The sequence below is a fragment of the Zingiber officinale genome, chromosome 3B (assembly GCF_018446385.1).
Source record: "Zingiber officinale cultivar Zhangliang chromosome 3B, Zo_v1.1, whole genome shotgun sequence".
NCBI lineage: Eukaryota > Viridiplantae > Streptophyta > Magnoliopsida > Zingiberales > Zingiberaceae > Zingiber > Zingiber officinale.
The window spans coordinates 1,143,182-1,161,708 of NC_055991.1; positions in this window are offsets into that span (position 1 = coordinate 1,143,182).

Genomic DNA, 18,527 nt, shown 5'->3' on the forward strand with positions numbered 1-18,527 from the left:
AAGTTGAGGTAAATGCCTCCCTTATATGCTAGTCGCTTTTCCAAAGGTTAGTAGCCGTCCGTGATTTACCTCCTTCGTGTTGGCCTTGGGACGGGTTGGCGGCAAATGAAATGCGTAACTACGGGATACTAGACTTTTGCGCAACCCGCCTCATGCGTTTCCCAATTTACCTTGATGATCGATGGGAAACTTTCGTGAGGTCAGGCTGGTCGCCCGAAGTTCAATGTTACCTGATTTATCATTTTTTTTACCTCCGGGGCTACAGTGCAGCGAAAGGGCATCAAGTTGTCACCTCTACATCCGCAGTTTGATCCCTAGTTACAACACATTTGAAGAGATTTTTTTCTTCAAATGGAGTACACAACCATGAGATGTTAGGCTTATTGACCATCGGCCACGAACGCTTCCTAATTTATCCTAGCGGTCGGTGTGAAATTTTCGTGAGATCGAGCCGGTCACCCTATGTTAGGTATTACCTTGTTTATCATTTTTGGCCCCCAGGGCTAACTCAGTTGGTAAATACATGGGATAATGATTATAGTAATCGGGGGGGTCGAAACTTGATAGGGAATTTCATCATCTCTACTAACCCGTCTATGTACTTGTCAATTTGGATTTATATTAAATTCCCTTTCAATAATGTGGGATAGTCATGAGGGACCACTAATATGACAGTACCACGTTTTTTAAAAAGTGACATGTTTTTAAAAAGTGACATGAATAATCCGGGACTGTTAGGTGAACATAATCGTATTTTTGCTGAATAAGTGGCATAATAATCAACTTATTAATTTAGCTAGAAATACATACACACGTTGAATGGTGGAAGCGTTCTCTTCAAATCAAACAATGGTCTAATCTGGTAGTTAGTGCTGGACAATAGGGAGATTTTGAAAAAAAAAATACTAAATTTGCAAATCAAATTCAAATTTATATGTAGAGATGACTTGAGCGGAATCTTAGACTGTCGGCCTTGTAAGTTAGGACGAGCTACTAGGTTGTCAGGAAGATTGGTGCTTCATATCACCGAGTTCGAAAGTAGTCACCGAGTCGAGAGTTGGAAGCCTAGTCGGGAGTCAGGAAAGGAATTTGCTTAGGGAGATACTAAGGCCTGCGCTTAACGCAGTTTCCTTGAAACAAATTCGTCTCACCTCCGACTGTGTTTCGAGATTCTCTCGGGTCATCTGTTTCTTAGGATATAATGATAGAACTACACACACAACTAATCACTGATTCTTCATGGTGAACTGAGAATGCACCTGAGGGTTATCATGAGTAATTTAGATGAGCGGATGTACAACTAAGAGAAAAGAATTGGGGAACGAAGGTGGAGGAATTCTTTTACTTTTGCTTTTTTGTTTCTCTTCCTCTCCTTTTGCTCATGACCTCCTTTTATAGGAGGGCTCACCCATGGCTGCAATGAATGACCTAGTTATGACCATTCAATGTTGGGTTTAATGTCGACCATTTTTGTCGAGACATTACGGAATCACAATTAATGGGTTTAATGTCATCCATTATTTTTTGAGATCTTATAGAGTCACCATTAATGGGTTTAATGTCGGTCATTAATTTAATATTAATATTTTTCTTACACTCTTGAGCATGTAGTAAAAAGAAATATAGGTGACAAAACGTTAGTTCATTCTTTTAGACAAATTTTACCTCGATAGTTTCGACATTCAACGTGTGTAGGTCGTGCTCGTACATGAGTCAACTTGGTTTAGTGCAAATCTGGGTTGTGGATTTGTACCCCCTGCTCACCCATGTGTAAGAGAAAACCTCTTTCCATGCATTTATTCACATCATCAATGCATGTGCAACAATATAAACCAACCATAGTGCCTTGAAAATTTCAATATGGGACTAAACTAATACACGAAGGAGTCTCCTTCTTCCTTTCTATTGTGCCCAAAGGATGTCCACATATCTCTACAATAATATGATATTGTCCACTTTAGGCTTAGACCCTCATGGTTTTGCTCTTGGGCTCTACACAAAAGGCCTCATACCAATAGAGATATCCTACATCCTTTTAAACACATGATCTTTACCAAATCTGTCCAATGTTGGACTTTAATTGAACCCCAACAATCCTCCCCTCAAACGAAGGACCATAATTACTCTCATGATCTGGCCCCCCGTGAGCATTTAGTCATCCTAACCTGTTTCGGGTCTCCCTGCAAGCAGCTAGATTTGGTCAATCTTGACTTGCTTTGGGCCTATCCGTGAGCATCCGATCACTCTAACCTACTTTAGTCCTCCCCGCAAGTATCCGATCACCCTGACCTGCTTTAGGCCTCTCCGCAAACATTTATTCACCTTGACCTACTTCGGGCTCCCCACGAACATCCGGTCAATCTAACCTATTTCGAGCCTCCCCACGAGCATTCAGTCACTCTGACCTGCTCCAGGCCTCCTCGCAAGCATCCGATCACCCTGACCTACTCCGGACCCACCCTCAACTTCGTTCAAGGCCACCCCCACATGACATCTGGTCTGGACCATGGCTCTGATACCAATTGTTGTGCCCAAAGGATGTCAACATATCTCCACAATCGCATGATATTGTCCACTTTGGGCCTAGACCCTCATGACTTTGCTCTTGGGTGCTACCCAAAAGGTCTCATGCCAATAGAGATATCCTACATCCTTTTAAACTCATGATCTTTACCAAATCTTTTTCAATGTGGGACTTTAATTGAACCCCAACACTTTTCACCTCCTTTTCCATTCACATTTCTAACAATCCCCCCACATGAATGGACATAGGGTATATGATAGCATTCAACAGTTAAGTCCAGTATAGGCCAGGTAGGTTTTACCCTTTGAACCTTTCCTTGTAAAAATCTGTTTGTTTATTAGCTGACAGTAGACACTGTAGGACCAATGCACATGAGAGGGGGTGAATCACGTAGTTTTAAACACTTTCTTTTTTTTGGTTTGTAAAACAAAGTGTGCAGCGAAAAAGATAAATTACAAGTAAAAGGAAATATGAACACAAGTGGTTACTCGGTTTGGAGCCTTCGGCTACTCCTACTCCTAGACCTAGGTCTCTCGAACCTATCAGTAGGTAATCCACTAAATTCTCTTTCAGAACCGCCAAAAGAGTAATCCGAATACAAAAAACGAAGAAAAGTGTAACAACCCTACATTTTTCTTCTGTAGGTATATAAAGAAAATGCACAATAAACAAAGTTGTTACTGTTGGTACAACCTTAGGTCAAGGTTGACCTGGTTGACCCGACTCGAGTTGACCTGACTCGAGTTGTATTTTGATGTTTGACGAGAATAGAAAAGTTGTATCTTGATGTTTGACAAGAATACAAACTTGGGAGATTATGGGTGCAACCTTCGGTCAAGGTTGACCTGAATGACCTGACTTGAGTTGACTTGATTCAGTAAAGTCCAAGTATGGAGACTTGGCACGGGAAAAGTCCAAGTATGGAGACTTGGCACGGAGAAGTCCAAGCAGGGAGCTTGGCACGGGGAAAAGTCCAAGTATGGAGACTTGGCACGGAAAAGTCCAAGAGGGAGCTTGGCACGGGAAAAGTCCAAGTATGGAGAGTTGGCACGGAAAAGTCCAAGCAGGGAGCTTGGCACGAGAGAAGTCCAAGTATGGAAGCTTGGCATGGGAAGTCGGAGAGGGCTCGGCAGCTCGTTCTCCGGACCAGGTCAGAGAGGGCTCGGGAGCTCGTTCTCTGGACCAGACGAAGTCGGAGAGGGCTCGGCAGCTCGTTCTCCAAACTAGGTCAGAGAGGGCTCGGGAGCTCGTTCTCTGGACCAGATGAGGAAGTCGGAGAGGGCTCGGTAGCTCGTTCTCCGGACTATGTCAGAGAGGGCTCGGTAGCTCGTTCTCTGGACCGGACGAAGTCGGAGAGGGCTCGGTAGCTCGTTCTCCGGACTAGGTCAGAGAGGGCTCGGGAGCTCGTTCTCTGGACCGGACGAAGTCGGAGAGGGCTCGGTAGCTCGTTCTCCGGACTAGGTCAGAGAGGGCTCGGGAGCTCGTTCTCTGGACCGGACGAAGTCGGAGAGGGCTCAGTAGCTCGTTCTCCGGACTAGGTCAGAGAGGGCTCGGGAGCTCGTTCTCTGGACCGGAGGAAGTCGGAGAGGGCTCGGTAGCTCGTTCTCCGGACTAGGTCGGAGAGGGCTCGGGAGCTCGTTCTCTGGACCGGATGAAGTCGGAGAGGGCTCGGTAGCTCGTTCTCCGGACTAAGTCAGAGAGGGCTCGGTAGCTCGTTCTCTGGACCGAACGTGGAAGTCGGAGAGGGCTCGGTAGCTCGTTCTCCGGACTAGGTCAGAGAGGGCTCGGTAGCTCGTTCTCTAGACCGGGAAGGCTTTAGGGTTTAGGGCTGGGAAGCTCTAAGGCATTGGATCGGTCTGGTGACCGATCCAGTGATACTCTGATTGTCTGGATCGGTCTGGTGACCGATCAGTAACCAAACAGAATGTTTCTGTGGGTTAACTGATCGGTCTGTAGACCGATCAGGAAGCGATGGACTTCAGAGAGTGATAGGAGGGGATCGGTCTGTGGACCGATCCACCTATAGTCTGATCGGTCCACAGACCGATCAGACTTCGAAGCCAACTCTCTGTGAGAGTTGGTTGATCGTTCTGGGGACCGATCAGCCTAGGGCTTGATCGGTCCACAGACCGATCAGGAGTCTCCCAGACCGATCAGGTTCGAGCCTGATCGGTCCAGGCCTAGCCGTTACGACACAACAGCTAGATTTCTGTGTTGCTCTTTGTCTTCTTCACAGGTGCAGCAGGTGCAGGATATATATCGAGGTCGAGGGCCTCTACAGTAACGACTCTTCTTCTTGTTCCTCACTCTTGCGATCTGAGCTTTGCTGAGTTCTGTGTTTCTGAAGCTTCGTGTGAGCTTCCTCGGCTGGTTTGCTGATCAGTTGCTGCTGGCATCGTGAAGTTGTCGCTTCATCGAACTCCAGTCGACAAGAAGGCAAGCAAAGTGTTGTTACATTCATATTCTTCTTGTTTTCTTGCTCTATCTTGTACTCCTTTATTACTGTTGCAAAAGAGTTTGTGGCGAGGTTTCTCCACCCAGAAGGAGTTGTTGTTAGCCGATTTTCCGGGGTCTCATCCACCGACGGATTGATAGGCTTCATCCACCTTACGGACACGCCGAGGAGTAGGAGTATCATCTCCGAACCTCGTTACATCATCGTGTTTGAGGTTTGATCTTCTCCACTTTCGTTTCTATCTTTTATTTCCGCTGCGCTAACCTAAATTGTAGGAAGAAACGATAATTTGGGGTCGGCTATTCACACCCCCCCTCTCTAGCCGCATCCGAAGGTCCTAACAAGTGGTATCAGAGCCAGGTTGCTCTTCGTCGGATTAACACCCGGGGGAGCACAAGCTAGAGAATGGATCTACTTGGAGAAGACATCACGATTCCACCCTTCTACGATCGCGACGACTTCGCGTATTGGAAGGTAAGAATGAAGTATTTTCTTATGACTAACCTAGTGAATTGGAATTGTGTACGAGTAGGTTTTACTCCTCCGGTGGATAAAAAGGGAGAACCTCTCGAGAAGAAGAAGTGGACGAAGGAACAAATCCACCAATCCACAATCAACGACGAGGTAACGAAAATCCTTGAATTTTCATTACCTAATGATATCTTGTGTAAGATAGGTGGATACAACGACGCCAAGGAGTTGTGGAACAACTTGGCTAAGTTTCATGAGGAGAGCTCCAATTCAAGTCATGAAGAGGAGTCAAGTGAGCCAAGTAGCTCACATCATGGAGGTATGGAATTAGAAGTTGAGGGCTACTCAACATCTAAGGAAGAAGAGGAGAAGAGTTCTTCTTCAAGATTGGAGCAAGAAGAAGAAACCTCTACCTCCGGAAGGGATGAAAAAGAGAGCGTATATCCATCCTCAACCCTAGGTAACTCAAGCAACTTAATTTCAAATAAATTACATATAATATGCTTTGAATGTAGGGAATATGGGCATTACAAGAGTAAATGTCCAAAGAGGATTAGGAAGACTCCACCGGCGCCAAAGGTCAAGGAAGCCGGAGTCCCGATACGCAAGGGCAAGGAGCACGTGGTGTGCTTCCAATGCAAGCAAAGGGGACATTATAGGAGCCAATGTCCGGGGGGGAGGCAACCTCACAAGGACAAGAGACCAAGCACATCTATAGGGGGAGCTAAGGCAAACCCTAAGGTACCCTTTAAGGCACATTATTGCAATTCTAATAAGAAACATGCTAGTAGCTTTATTGCAATTGCCAATGATGATAAGCATGATAACCATAGAAATCGATACATGTGCTTAGGTGCCAAACATGTTAGTCTAGGTAAGGATAATACTAGAAATGCCAACCCTAGAGTTAACTCATCTAAGGTTAAGGAAAACCTAGATAGGAATCCCAAAACAACTAGACATATGCCTAGGAATACCTCAAAGAAAAATGACAAATTAAAACTTGAGGTATTAGAGAAGGAAAATCAAGTCTTGAGGTCAAGACTTGACACCTTAGAAAAGACTCTTAAGAATTTGGAGAAGTCAACTCTAGGGTCTAAGGGTCAAAAGCAAAAGCCCAAGGACATGAGAGGTTTGAGTCACAAGCCTAAGTCTCAAGTGGTCAAGCCCACTTACCATATTGTTCCATTCGATTATGGAACAAGACCTAGGGCTAGGAAGACCATCACCAAGGTCACAAGGGGAGTCACCCCTAGAGTTGATCTTGATGAGTCTCAAATGACCAAGGCTTTAAAGCCTAGGAGGGTCATTAGGAGGGTTGCTAGGGAAGTCATCCCTAGTGAATATTTAGTGAACCCAATGAGCTCAAATAGGTTTTGGGCTCCTAGGAGCGTGATTCCATCACGCTAGATGAGTTAAGGTGTGCCAACCTTAATTGGATAGGTAGTTAACCTAATCATGGCAAAAGGTGGCATTTTAGGAATTTTCAAGGTGTAATCAAGCCTTGAAAATGGAATTTAAAATTTTACTCATTCCTAAGGTGATTAGGATGTGCCAATCACACTTGAGGAATTTTCTAGGGTCAATCTAATTGGCACATAGTGATCTAAAAATCTTTAGTATATGATTTTAGATCTATTACACTTAGAAATAAAGAATTTATGGTAAAATGATCAAAATTATCAAAAATGGCAACTAAGGCTAGAATTAGGTATTTTCTATACCTTTATATGTTATTTGCCATATATTGTTTGCCATATGCCATGTCATGACATCATATTTATTTTATTATCTTTTGAAATGTCATGATAATGCTTAGGTTAGTTATATGTCATGCCTTATTTAAGTTTCATACTTTATGACATGACATCATGACATTGGCACATGTTTTCACTTATGATATTATTTTATGCCATGTCATCATCTCTTGCATTTATGATCAATTAAATTGATTTAAGGATAAAAACTCAATTTGATATAGAAATCAAATTGTTGTCTAGAGAATGCATGAGAACTTAGATTAAGATGACCTAAACCCATATCTCACATCAAAATTGACTTGGATGTGTTTGATACACCCTAGATGTGTGTGAGATATTAGGATTATGAGTTAGGATCAAGGTGCATAGCTCTTGTACCTAGATGAGCCTAATTCTAAATTGAGGATCATAGGGAAAGCTCGTGTACAAGTCATGTACATTTAGCCCTAAGATTGTGGTCCTAAATTGAATGGTTTAAAATCATTTCAAAATTGATTTGAAAAACCTTGATGAAGCTTTTCTAGTGATATCATTCATCATTGAGCAAGTTGATACAAAGATGGATTAACCTTGAGCTATTTCAAAGTTTTTCGAACTTTGTATCAAGATTTGAAAATGGAAGTTATTTTCATAGAAAACTATTTTTCCATGATAATATATGTTATGAGGAATGTATCCTCAAAATTTTACAATTTTTGGAATTTTCTGTGAATTTTTAGGGGTTTCTGAATTTCGGGAGAAAAATCAGAAATTCCTATCAGAGAGTTGTGGACCGATCAGAGAGGATTCCGATCGGTCCAGGGAGGTCTGGATCGGTCACTGGACCGATCCAGGGAAGTGTGGATCGGTCTGGTGACCGATCCAGTAAAGGGCTGAGCATGCCAAAATGCTGATTTTCAACTGATTGTCTGAAATTTCAGCTGGAAGTTGGTATTTTAGATTTCTAAAGGATTGAAACTCTCCAAGACATTGTTGGTGCAATGGTCAAGGGGGAGTTGACCTTTAGGGGGAGTTTTACCTATTGGTCAAATGGGAGTTGACTTTTAGGGGGAGTTTTTACTCGATTTCTGAGGATGAGTGATATGGGATTATCACTAAGTTGATTATTATCTTTAGTATCAAGGGGGAAATTAAGGGTTTCAATGAAAGGTATGAGACTTTCATTAAGAAGAAACTCTTAACCTTGATTCACTCTTTTTGATATGTGTCAAAAAGGGGGAGAATGTCTAGAGAATGTTCAAGGAAGAACATTGGAATTTGGGGAGAATGCTCAAGGAAGAGCATTGGAGAACTATTGGAAAACCTAAGTTAGGTTATCGGGTTAACCTAACTTGATTATGGTTTTTGTCAAACATCAAAAAGGGGGAGATTGTTGGTGCAACCTTAGGTAAAGGTTGACCCGACTCGAGTTGACCTGACTCGAGTTGTATTTTAATGTTTGATGAGAATAGAAAAGTTGTATCTTGATATTTGACAAGAATACAAACTTGGGAGATTGTGGGTGCAACCTTCGATCAAGGTTGACCTGGTTGACCCGACTTGAGTTGACTTGATTCGGTAAAGTCCAAGTATGGAGACTTGGCACGGGAAAAGTCCAAGTATAGAGACTTGGCACGGAGAAGTCCAAGCAGGGAGCTTGGCACGGGGAAAAGTCCAAGTATGGAGACTTGGCACGGAAAAGTCCAAGTATGGAGACTTGGCACGGAAAAGTCCAAGCAGAGAGCTTGGCACGGGAAAAGTCAAAGTATGGAGACTTGACACGGAAAAGTCCAAGTAGGGAGTTTGGCACGGGAGAAGTCCAAGTATGGAAGCTTGGCATGGGAAGTCGGAGAGGGCTCGGCAACTCGTTCTCCGGACCAGGTCAGAGAGGGCTCGGGAGCTCGTTCTCTGGACCAGACGAAGTCGGAGAGGGCTCGGCAGCTCGTTCTCCGAACTAGGTCAGAGAGGGCTCGGGAACTCGTTCTCTGGACCAGATGAGGAAGTCGGAGAGGGCTCGGTAGCTCGTTCTCCGGACTAGGTCAGAGAGGGCTCGGTAGTTCGTTCTCTGGACCGGACGAAGTCGGAGAGGGCTCGTGTTGGATGCTACTCGGAAAACCTAGAGGTTCCACTGTACAAAAATTTTGTACAAAGGTCTGAACCTTTTCCTAGCTACCATGTGTTCTTTTAAATTAAATTTTGGATCGTCTGCGGAACTTAACACGTTTGATCCAAAACTTAATCTATTTGTTCTTTAAGGTTTAGACTTGGATCTCCTGCGGAACTTAACACGTTTGATCCAAATCACCTAAGTTATTAATTCCATTAAATATTAATTTCCATAATTGGTTCCCAGTACTGACGTGGCGAGGCACATGGCCTTCTTGGATATGGGAACAACCACCACCGACTAGACAAAACCTTTTATGGAAAGCTAATATTTAATTTCCTAAAATAACTTTAGGTCAACCAAAAGGAACAATCAAATCATAAGGAAAAGAAAAATAAAAGAACACAACTTCGAAAAACATATTCGAAATACTAGAATCGTAAGCCTCTTGTATTTGGTATTATTTCCATAAATAACTAGTATGATGCGGAAAGAAAAATTACTAGTTATACCTTATAGAAAAACCTCTTGATCTTCTACCGTATTCCTCTTCTAACCTCGGACGTTGTGTGGGCAACGATCTTCCGAGATGAGAAACTACCAAAGCACCTTCTTCTCCTTTCTTCAAGTTTCGGCCAAGCACAATGCTTCCAAAAGATGAAGATCTTTTTCCACCAACCAAGCTCCAAGGGATGTAAGCTTTCTCTCCTTCTTCTCCAAGCTAAAATCCGGCCACCACTTGATCTTCAAGGAGGAAGAGAGGTCCGGCCACAAAGGATGGAGAGAAGAGAAGAGGAAGAGGTCAGCCACACCAAGGAAGAAAAGAGGGAGAAAATAATAGAGGTTGTTCACTTTGAAGTCTCCTCTACCCCCTCTTTTATAATCCTTGGTCTTGGTAAATAAGGAAATTTTAATAAAAACTTCCTTAATTCTTTTACCATTGAAAAAGAAAATTTATTTAATTAAAAACAATTTTCTTCTCATCAATTCATATGGCCGGCCACCACAAGCTATAATCAAGGAGAGTTTTAATTAATTAAAACTTCCTAATTTGTCTTCGGAAATTTATAAAAATTTCTCCAATAATTTTATCCCTTCATGATTGGTTTATAAAAGGAAATTTAATAAATTAAAATCTTTCTTTTAAACATGTGGATCAAAAGAAAGTTATCTTTAAAAATTAAAATCTCTTTCAATCTACAAATAAGGAAAGATATCAAATCTTTTCTTAATCTTTTGTAGAAACTTATAAAAGAGAATATTTAATTTTTAAACTCTCTTTAAATCATGAACATGTTTAAAAGGAAAGTTTTCTTAAAATTTAAAATCCTCCTTTAATCAACAAATAAGGAAAGATTTCAAATTTTAAACTCTCTTTTAATCATGTAGATGATTTACAAATAAGGAAAGTTTTTACCAAAAAATTAAAACCATCCTTTTAAACTACAAATAAGGAAAGAGATTAATCTCTTCTCTTAATCTTTTGTAGAAAGTTATAAAAGGAAATTTTAATTTTTTTAACTCTCTTTTAAAATCATGATATCCACATAAGAAATAATTTTAATAAAATCCTTTTTAATATTCTAGTGGCGGCCACCTAAGCTTGGGACCCAAGCTTTGGCCGACCACCTTGGCTCATCCACTTGGTCTTGGCCGGCCCTAGCTTGGGTTCCAAGCTAGCTTGGTCGGCCCCATTGGATGGGTAAGAAGGTGGTATGCGGTGGGTATAAATCTCTATATACTAGAGGCTACGATAGGGACCGAGAGGAGGAATTGATTTTGGTCTCCCGATAAAATTAAGCATCCGTGTTCGCCGAACACACAACTTAATTTTATCAATAATAATTCATTCCACTAGAGAACTATTATTGAACTACGCACCAATCCCAAATTACATTTTGGGCTCCTTCTTATTATGAGTGTGTTAGTCTCCCTGTTTAAGATAACAATGTCCACTAATTAAGTAAGTTACTGACAACTCACTTAATTAATATCTTAGTCCAAGAGTAGTACCACTCAACCTTATCATCATGTCGGACTAGGTCCACCTGCAGGGTTTAACATGACAATCCTTATGAGCTCCTCTTGAGGACATTATCAACCTAGTATCTCTAGGACACAGTTTCCTTCTATAATCAACAACACACACTATAAGTGATACCATTTCCCAACTTATCGGGCTTATTGATTCATCGAACTAAATCTCACCCATTGATAAATTAAAGAAATAAATATCAAATATATGTGCTTGTTATTATATTAGGATTAAGAGCACATACTTCCATAATAACCGAGGTCTTTGTTTCTTTATAAAATCAGTATAAAAGAAACGACCTCAAATGGTCCTACTCAATACACTTTAAGTGTACTAGTGTAATTATACAGTCAAGATAAACTGATACCTAATTACACTACGACCTTCTAATGGTTTGTTCCTTTCCATTTTGGTCGTGAGCTACTGTTTATAATTTATAAGGTACTGATAACATGATCCTCTGTGTGTGACACCACACACCATGTTATCTACAATATAAATTAATTGAACAACTACATTTATCACAAATGTAGACATTTGACCAATGTGATTCTTATTTCTAGATAAATGTTTATACCAAAAGCTAGGCTTTTAGTATACACTCTAACATCTGATTCCCATCCCTTCAACATGCCCATCAAAAGCTCTTGCCTTAAGGACCTTAGTGAAAGGATCTATAGGTCATCACCTGATGCAATCTAGGCGGCAACAATTTCTCCTCATTTATACGATTCCTCGTATTGGGTGGTACTTGCGCTCTATTGTGTTTACTTGCCTTATAGACTTATGGTTTCTTCGAGTTTGCTATTGTACCAACATTATTACAATAAATTGTAATAATTTTTGGACAAACTAGAAATCATATCTAAGTCTATCTTGAGGTTATTGTGTCATTCAGCTTTTATGGCTACCTCAGAGGCTTGCCATATGCTAAGCTTCTATGGTGGAGTCCAGAAAAACACCTATGCTTATCACTCTTCCATAGTTATGACTTTACCTCCTAAAGTAAACACAAAACCCCGTGGTTGACTTATTATTGTCCCTATCCGATTGGAAGTCAAAATCCTTGCAACCCACAAGGACTAAATTAATTGCCTTGTAAGCTAGCATATAATCTCTAGTGCCTCTAAGGTACTACAATATATGCTTTACTGCGTCCTTGTCTAGGGTTACTTTGATATCTGCTAACTATGCCCTTGGCAAAATAGATTTCTGATCTCGTGCATAGCATACATTAGGCTTCCGACAGCCGAAGCATAAAGAACTGCCTTTATTTCCTTTATCTCCTTTGATGTCTACAGAAACATATCTTTAGATAAAGTTACTCCATGCTGAAAAGGTAAGAAACCTTTCTTGGAGTTTTGCATGCTTTAAAACGAGCAAGGATTTTTCCGATGTATGAAGCTTGGGATAAGTAAAATATTCTTTTCTTGCGATCCCTTATTATTTTGATCTCAAGAATACATACATTCTCCCAAGTCCTTTATATCGAATTGTTTGGACAACCATACCCTTACTTCTGACAACATTTTGATATTGTTTCCAATTACCAAAAATGTTATCTACGTATAGTACAAGAAATACCACCACGCTTCCATCACACCTTTTGTATACACAAGACTTATCCGGTTACTAAATCCATAGATCTGGATTACTTTGATAAATCAGATGTTCCAAGACCTTGAAGCTTTGCTTCAGTCCATAGACTGATTGAGCTTACACACAAGATGCTCTTAGCCCTTTGCAATGAACCCTTCTGGTTGCTTTATATGGATGTTTTCTTCAAGACTTCCATTAAGGAATGTTGTCTTGACATCCACTTGCCAAATAGATAAAAGAATCCGGATAAACTTAAGCATGACTACCAGTGAAAAAGTTTCCTTTTTCATCAAGCCTTGCTTTGAAAGTTACTACCTTCCTGTCTATCCCTCTTTTCCTATTATAGACCTTTTTATACCCAACGGCTTTTACACCATTTGGTGATTCTACAAGCTTCAGATTTTATTAGAATACATATATTCTAATTCTTTTATTCATTACTCTTTGCCAAGATCTTGCATCTTTATCTTGGAGTGCTTCATCATATGACCGGGATGTTCATGCCCTCCAGAGATCGAGTCCAAAACTCTCCCAAAACATGAACCTATTTAGGTTGCATAACAACCCTCCCACTACAATAAGACTTTCCGTAATTGTGTATCAATTTGTGATACGAGTTGCAGTTTTCTTGTGGTATCTCATCTTGTACAGTTGGTACTAGGTTAGACATGTCCTTTATTATTTCCTTAAGAACAAATTTACTTATGAGCACGTGGTTCATTATATAGTCCTTTTAAAATCAGTCATTTATGCTAACAATGACCTTTTGATTTTTAAGACTATAAACCTACTTTTGTTTATCTAGGATATCTTACAAACAAGTGAACTCCTATCCAACTTATCATTATCTCTCTTTAACATATGTGCTGGATTACCCGAATCCGAATATGCTTCAAAATAGGCTTACACCTATTCAGCAATTCTATATGAGCAGAGAGTTATGACTTTGGAAGGTACTACGTTCACTTCCGTTTCCAGAGCATATCCTTAAAACAAATTTGGTAATTTTCTGAATAACTCATCATCTATCTAATTATTCCATAAGAGTCCTATACCTTCTTTCTACTACACCATTCTGTTGAGGTGTTCCAGATGCAGTTAGTTGGGATTGAAATCCAACTTCTGATAAGTGACTCCTAAAATCTCTCAAGAGGTACTTGCCACTACGATTTTCCATAGTGACTTTTTTACTTTAACATTTCTCCGCATCAGCCTTGTACTCTTTGAACTAATCAAAGCACTTAGTCTTGCGGTACATTAAGTAAATGTATTTGTATCTTTAATAGTTGTCTATAAAATAGACGAAATATTCGATACTACCTCTTGTCTGGATTGTCATAGGATCACACAAATCAGAATGAACCAATTCCAATATATCTTTGACTCCATTCCCCTTAAACTTAAAAGCTTCTTGGTTATTTTTCCTTTCAAGTAAGACTTGTAGGTTGGAAAGATTTCCACTACTAATGAACACAAAAGTTCATCAGCTACCAATGAATCCTACTTAAGTTAATATAACCTAGCTTTAGATGCCAAAGATATAATTGGTTCATTTCCGAAGGTTGCTTTCTCTTAAAATTAGAAGATGTGTGACTAATTTCCATTTGTTGCATCGTGGGAGTTATTGGATTATAAATTGTCAACCATCATACCAGAATAGATAACTTTCCTATTTTTCTTGATAACAACTTTGTTATCAAAATAGACACAATATCTATAATAGTTTAGAAACTGAAATCAGGTTCTTTCTAAACTTGGTATGTAAAGACAATTACTTAAAATCCATATTTTATTCTTATCAAAGGATAAACATCTCCCACCGCAACTACCACTTTTACAGTAGTGCCCATGTGGACGGTGATTTACCTTTCATTTAGTTGTTGGGTTTCCTGGAACAATGAATTGCATACATGATTAATGGCATCTTGTATCTACACACCAGGTACCGGTAGATAACTCCACTAAACATGTATCAACTAATGAATAAAATACACCTATATTGTTCTTAGTTCTAAGAGAACAGTCTACCTTAATGTCCAAATCCTATTTCCAATCAATTATTATTGGGACCACTAAGTCTATCCTAAAGTATATCAGCTAGGGATTGACCATCATCCTAAGAATCACAAAAATATTTGGTTAAGACCAACTCCTTAAAAAATCCCCATGAATTTTGTATGCCACGTATAATAATTCAAAGAGGAAATTTTATCATTTAATTTTATTATCTCGTCAACCTTACTTTATGACGAATAAAATTAATAGTTGGTCTATCTTTAATCAAATATTTGGTCAAGACTCTAAATTTAAAATAATATTGATTTCTCTAACAATACTATTTAAATTTACCAACACCTCAAAACACCGTGAATTTTGCATGCCACGTTAGTGTGGACGTATACAAAATCAACATTTGTAAGAGGAGGGTTTTACCCATTAACTATCTTGTCAACGTAACTTTATGACAAATAAAATTATCTCAAACACCGTTAATTTTGTATGCCACGTTAGTGTGGACGTATACAAAATCAATCATTTGTAAGAGGGGTTTTAACCCTTTAATTTTATTATCTTGTCAACCTAGTTTTATGACAAATTAATAGTTGGTTTCATTTGGTCACACAAATAATAGCAGTGACTCCGATGGGGAGGATACTATTAGATGTGTCTAAGTGTATACCATTACTTGACACTAAGTCCATTAATAAGATTATGCCCCTTCCGTTGGGAAAGATCACACGCTCTTAATTAACTTCCTATAGTCATCCAAAAATGGAAGTCTGTTCTAGTGATCCGCAAATAAGCTCATCCGTTATGGAGGAAGGCACTCAGAGCCAACGCGCAAGCTTGTTTGCATCACTTACAAACCAGTAATGGAGACCATGGGATTTACTTAAAAATCCCTCTCCCACTTAGTTATTTATTAATGAGGAATTTTAACTATGCTAGCCTACTAAACTTGTAAACTAACATGCACACAAAGACAATATAAAAGCAATAAATAGAAAATCTAATTTTCAACTATTATGGCTTTTATCTCTAGTTGTCTTCCATGTGTTGTCATCCCAAGCTGCTGCCATATTTGGCCACCGCCACCGGGTCTAGCTGTCGCATCCATCTTGCTCCTTGTTCCGCTGCGCCTCTGGTCCTTAGAAGGTTCCACGCTTTGCAAGATTCGATCCGCGACATAAATAGAATTTTACAATTTTGATCCTATATTCCATAAAAGGAATGTACATGTATCTAGATCAAAAATAAAATCCTAATAAAACTAAATACAGCTCCTGCTGTATTTTATAATACAATCATGCACACACATATAAATGCCCTTGACATGTCCAAGGGTCTAATCACACACATAAAACTATAAGCCATAATAGTTGGATCCTGCATCCACAAAGTTAGCACATCCTACTATTATCCTGCATAGATTATGTATGACATGTGCATAATTAAACTAATACCAAATACACAGAGGCAAAACCCTAGCTCTGATACCAATTGTTGGATGCTACTCGGAAAACCTAGAGGTTCCACTGTACAAAAATTTTGTACAAAGGTCTGAACCTTTTCCTAGCTACCATGTGTTCTTTTAAATTAAATTTTGGATCGTCTGCGGAACTTAACACGTTTGATCCAAAACTTAATCTATTTGTTCTTTAAGGTTTAGACTTGGATCTCCTGCGGAACTTAACACGTTTGATCCAAATCACCTAAGTTATTAATTCCATTAAATATTAATTTTCATAATTGGTTCCCAGTACTGACGTGGCGAGGCACATGGCCTTCTTGGATATGAGAACAACCACCATCGACTAGACAAAACCTTTTATGGAAAGCTAATATTTAATTTCCTAAAATAACTTTAGGTCAACCAAAAGGAACAATCAAATCATAAGGAAAAGAAAAATAAAAGAACACAACTTCGAAAAACATATTCGAAATACTAGAATCGTAAGCCTCTTGTATTTGGTATTATTTCCATAAATAACTAGTATGATGCGGAAAGAAAAATTACTAGTTATACCTTATAGAAAAACCTCTTGATCTTCTACCGTATTCCTCTTCTAACCTCGGACGTTGTGTGGGCAACGATCTTCCGAGATGAGAAACCACCAAAGCACCTTCTTCTCCTTTCTTCAAGTTTCGGCCAAGCACTATGCTTCCAAGAGATGAAGATCTTTTTCCATCAATCAAGCTCCAAGGGATGTAAGCTTTCTCTCCTTCTTCTCCAAGCTAAAATCCGGCCACCACTTGATCTTCAAGGAGGAAGAGAGGTCCGACCACAAGATGGAGAGAAGAGAAAGGAAGGAGGCCGGCCACACCAAGGAAGAAAAGAGGGAGAAAATAATAGAGGTTGTTCACCCTTGAAGGCTCCTCTACCTCCTCTTTTATAATCCTTGGTCTTGGCAAATAAGGAAATTTTAATAAAAATTTCCTTAATTCTTTTGCCATGAAAAGGAAAATTTTATTTTAATTAAAATAATTTTTCTTCTCACTAAAACATGGCCGGCCACTTATTTCCTCAAATCAAGGAGAGTTTTAATTAAACAAGAATTAAAACTTCCTAATTTGTTTCCGGAAATTTATAAAATTTTCTCCAATAATTTTATCCCTTCATGATTGATTTATAAAAGGAAATTTAATAAATTAAAATCTTTCTTTTAAACATGTGGATAAAAAGAAAGTTATCTCTAAAAATTAAAATCTCTTTCAATCTACAAATAAGGAAAGATATCAAATCTTTTCTTAATCTTTTATAGAAACTTATAAAAGAGAATATTTAATTTTTAAACTCTCTTTTAAATCATGAACATGTTTAAAAAGGAAAGTTTTCTTAAAATTTAAAATCCTCCTTTAATCAACAAATAAGGAAAGATTTCAAATTTTAAACTCTCTTTTAATCATGTAGATGATTTACAAATAAGGAAAGTTTTTACCAAAAATTAAAACCATCCTTTTAAACTACAAATAAGGAAAGAGATTAATCTCTTCTCTTAATCTTTTGTAGAAAGTTATAAAAGGAAATTTTTAATTTTTTTAACTCTCTTTTAAAAACATGATATCCACATAAGAAATAATTTTAATAAAAATCCTTTTTAATATTCTAGTGGCCGGCCACCTAAGTTTGGGACCCAAGCTTTGGCCGGCCCCATTGGATGGGTAAGAAGGTGGGTATGCGGTGGGTATAAATCTCTATATACTAGAGGCTACGATAGGGACCGAGAGGAGGAATTGGTTTTGGTCTCCCGATAAAATTAAGCATCCCGTGTTCGCCCCGAACACACAACTTAATTTTATCAATAATAATTCATTCCACTAGAGAACTATTATTGAACTACCGCACCAATCCCAAATTACATTTTGGGCTCCTTCTTATTATGAGTGTGTTAGTCTCCCTGTGTTTAAGATAACAAATGTCCACTAATTAAGTAAGTTACTGACAACTCACTTAATTAATATCTTAGTCCAAGAGTAGTACCACTCAACCTTATCATCATGTCGGACTAGGTCCACCTGCAGGGTTTAACATGACAATCCTTATGAGCTCCTCTTGAGGACATTATCATCCTAGTATCTCTAGGACACAGTTTCCT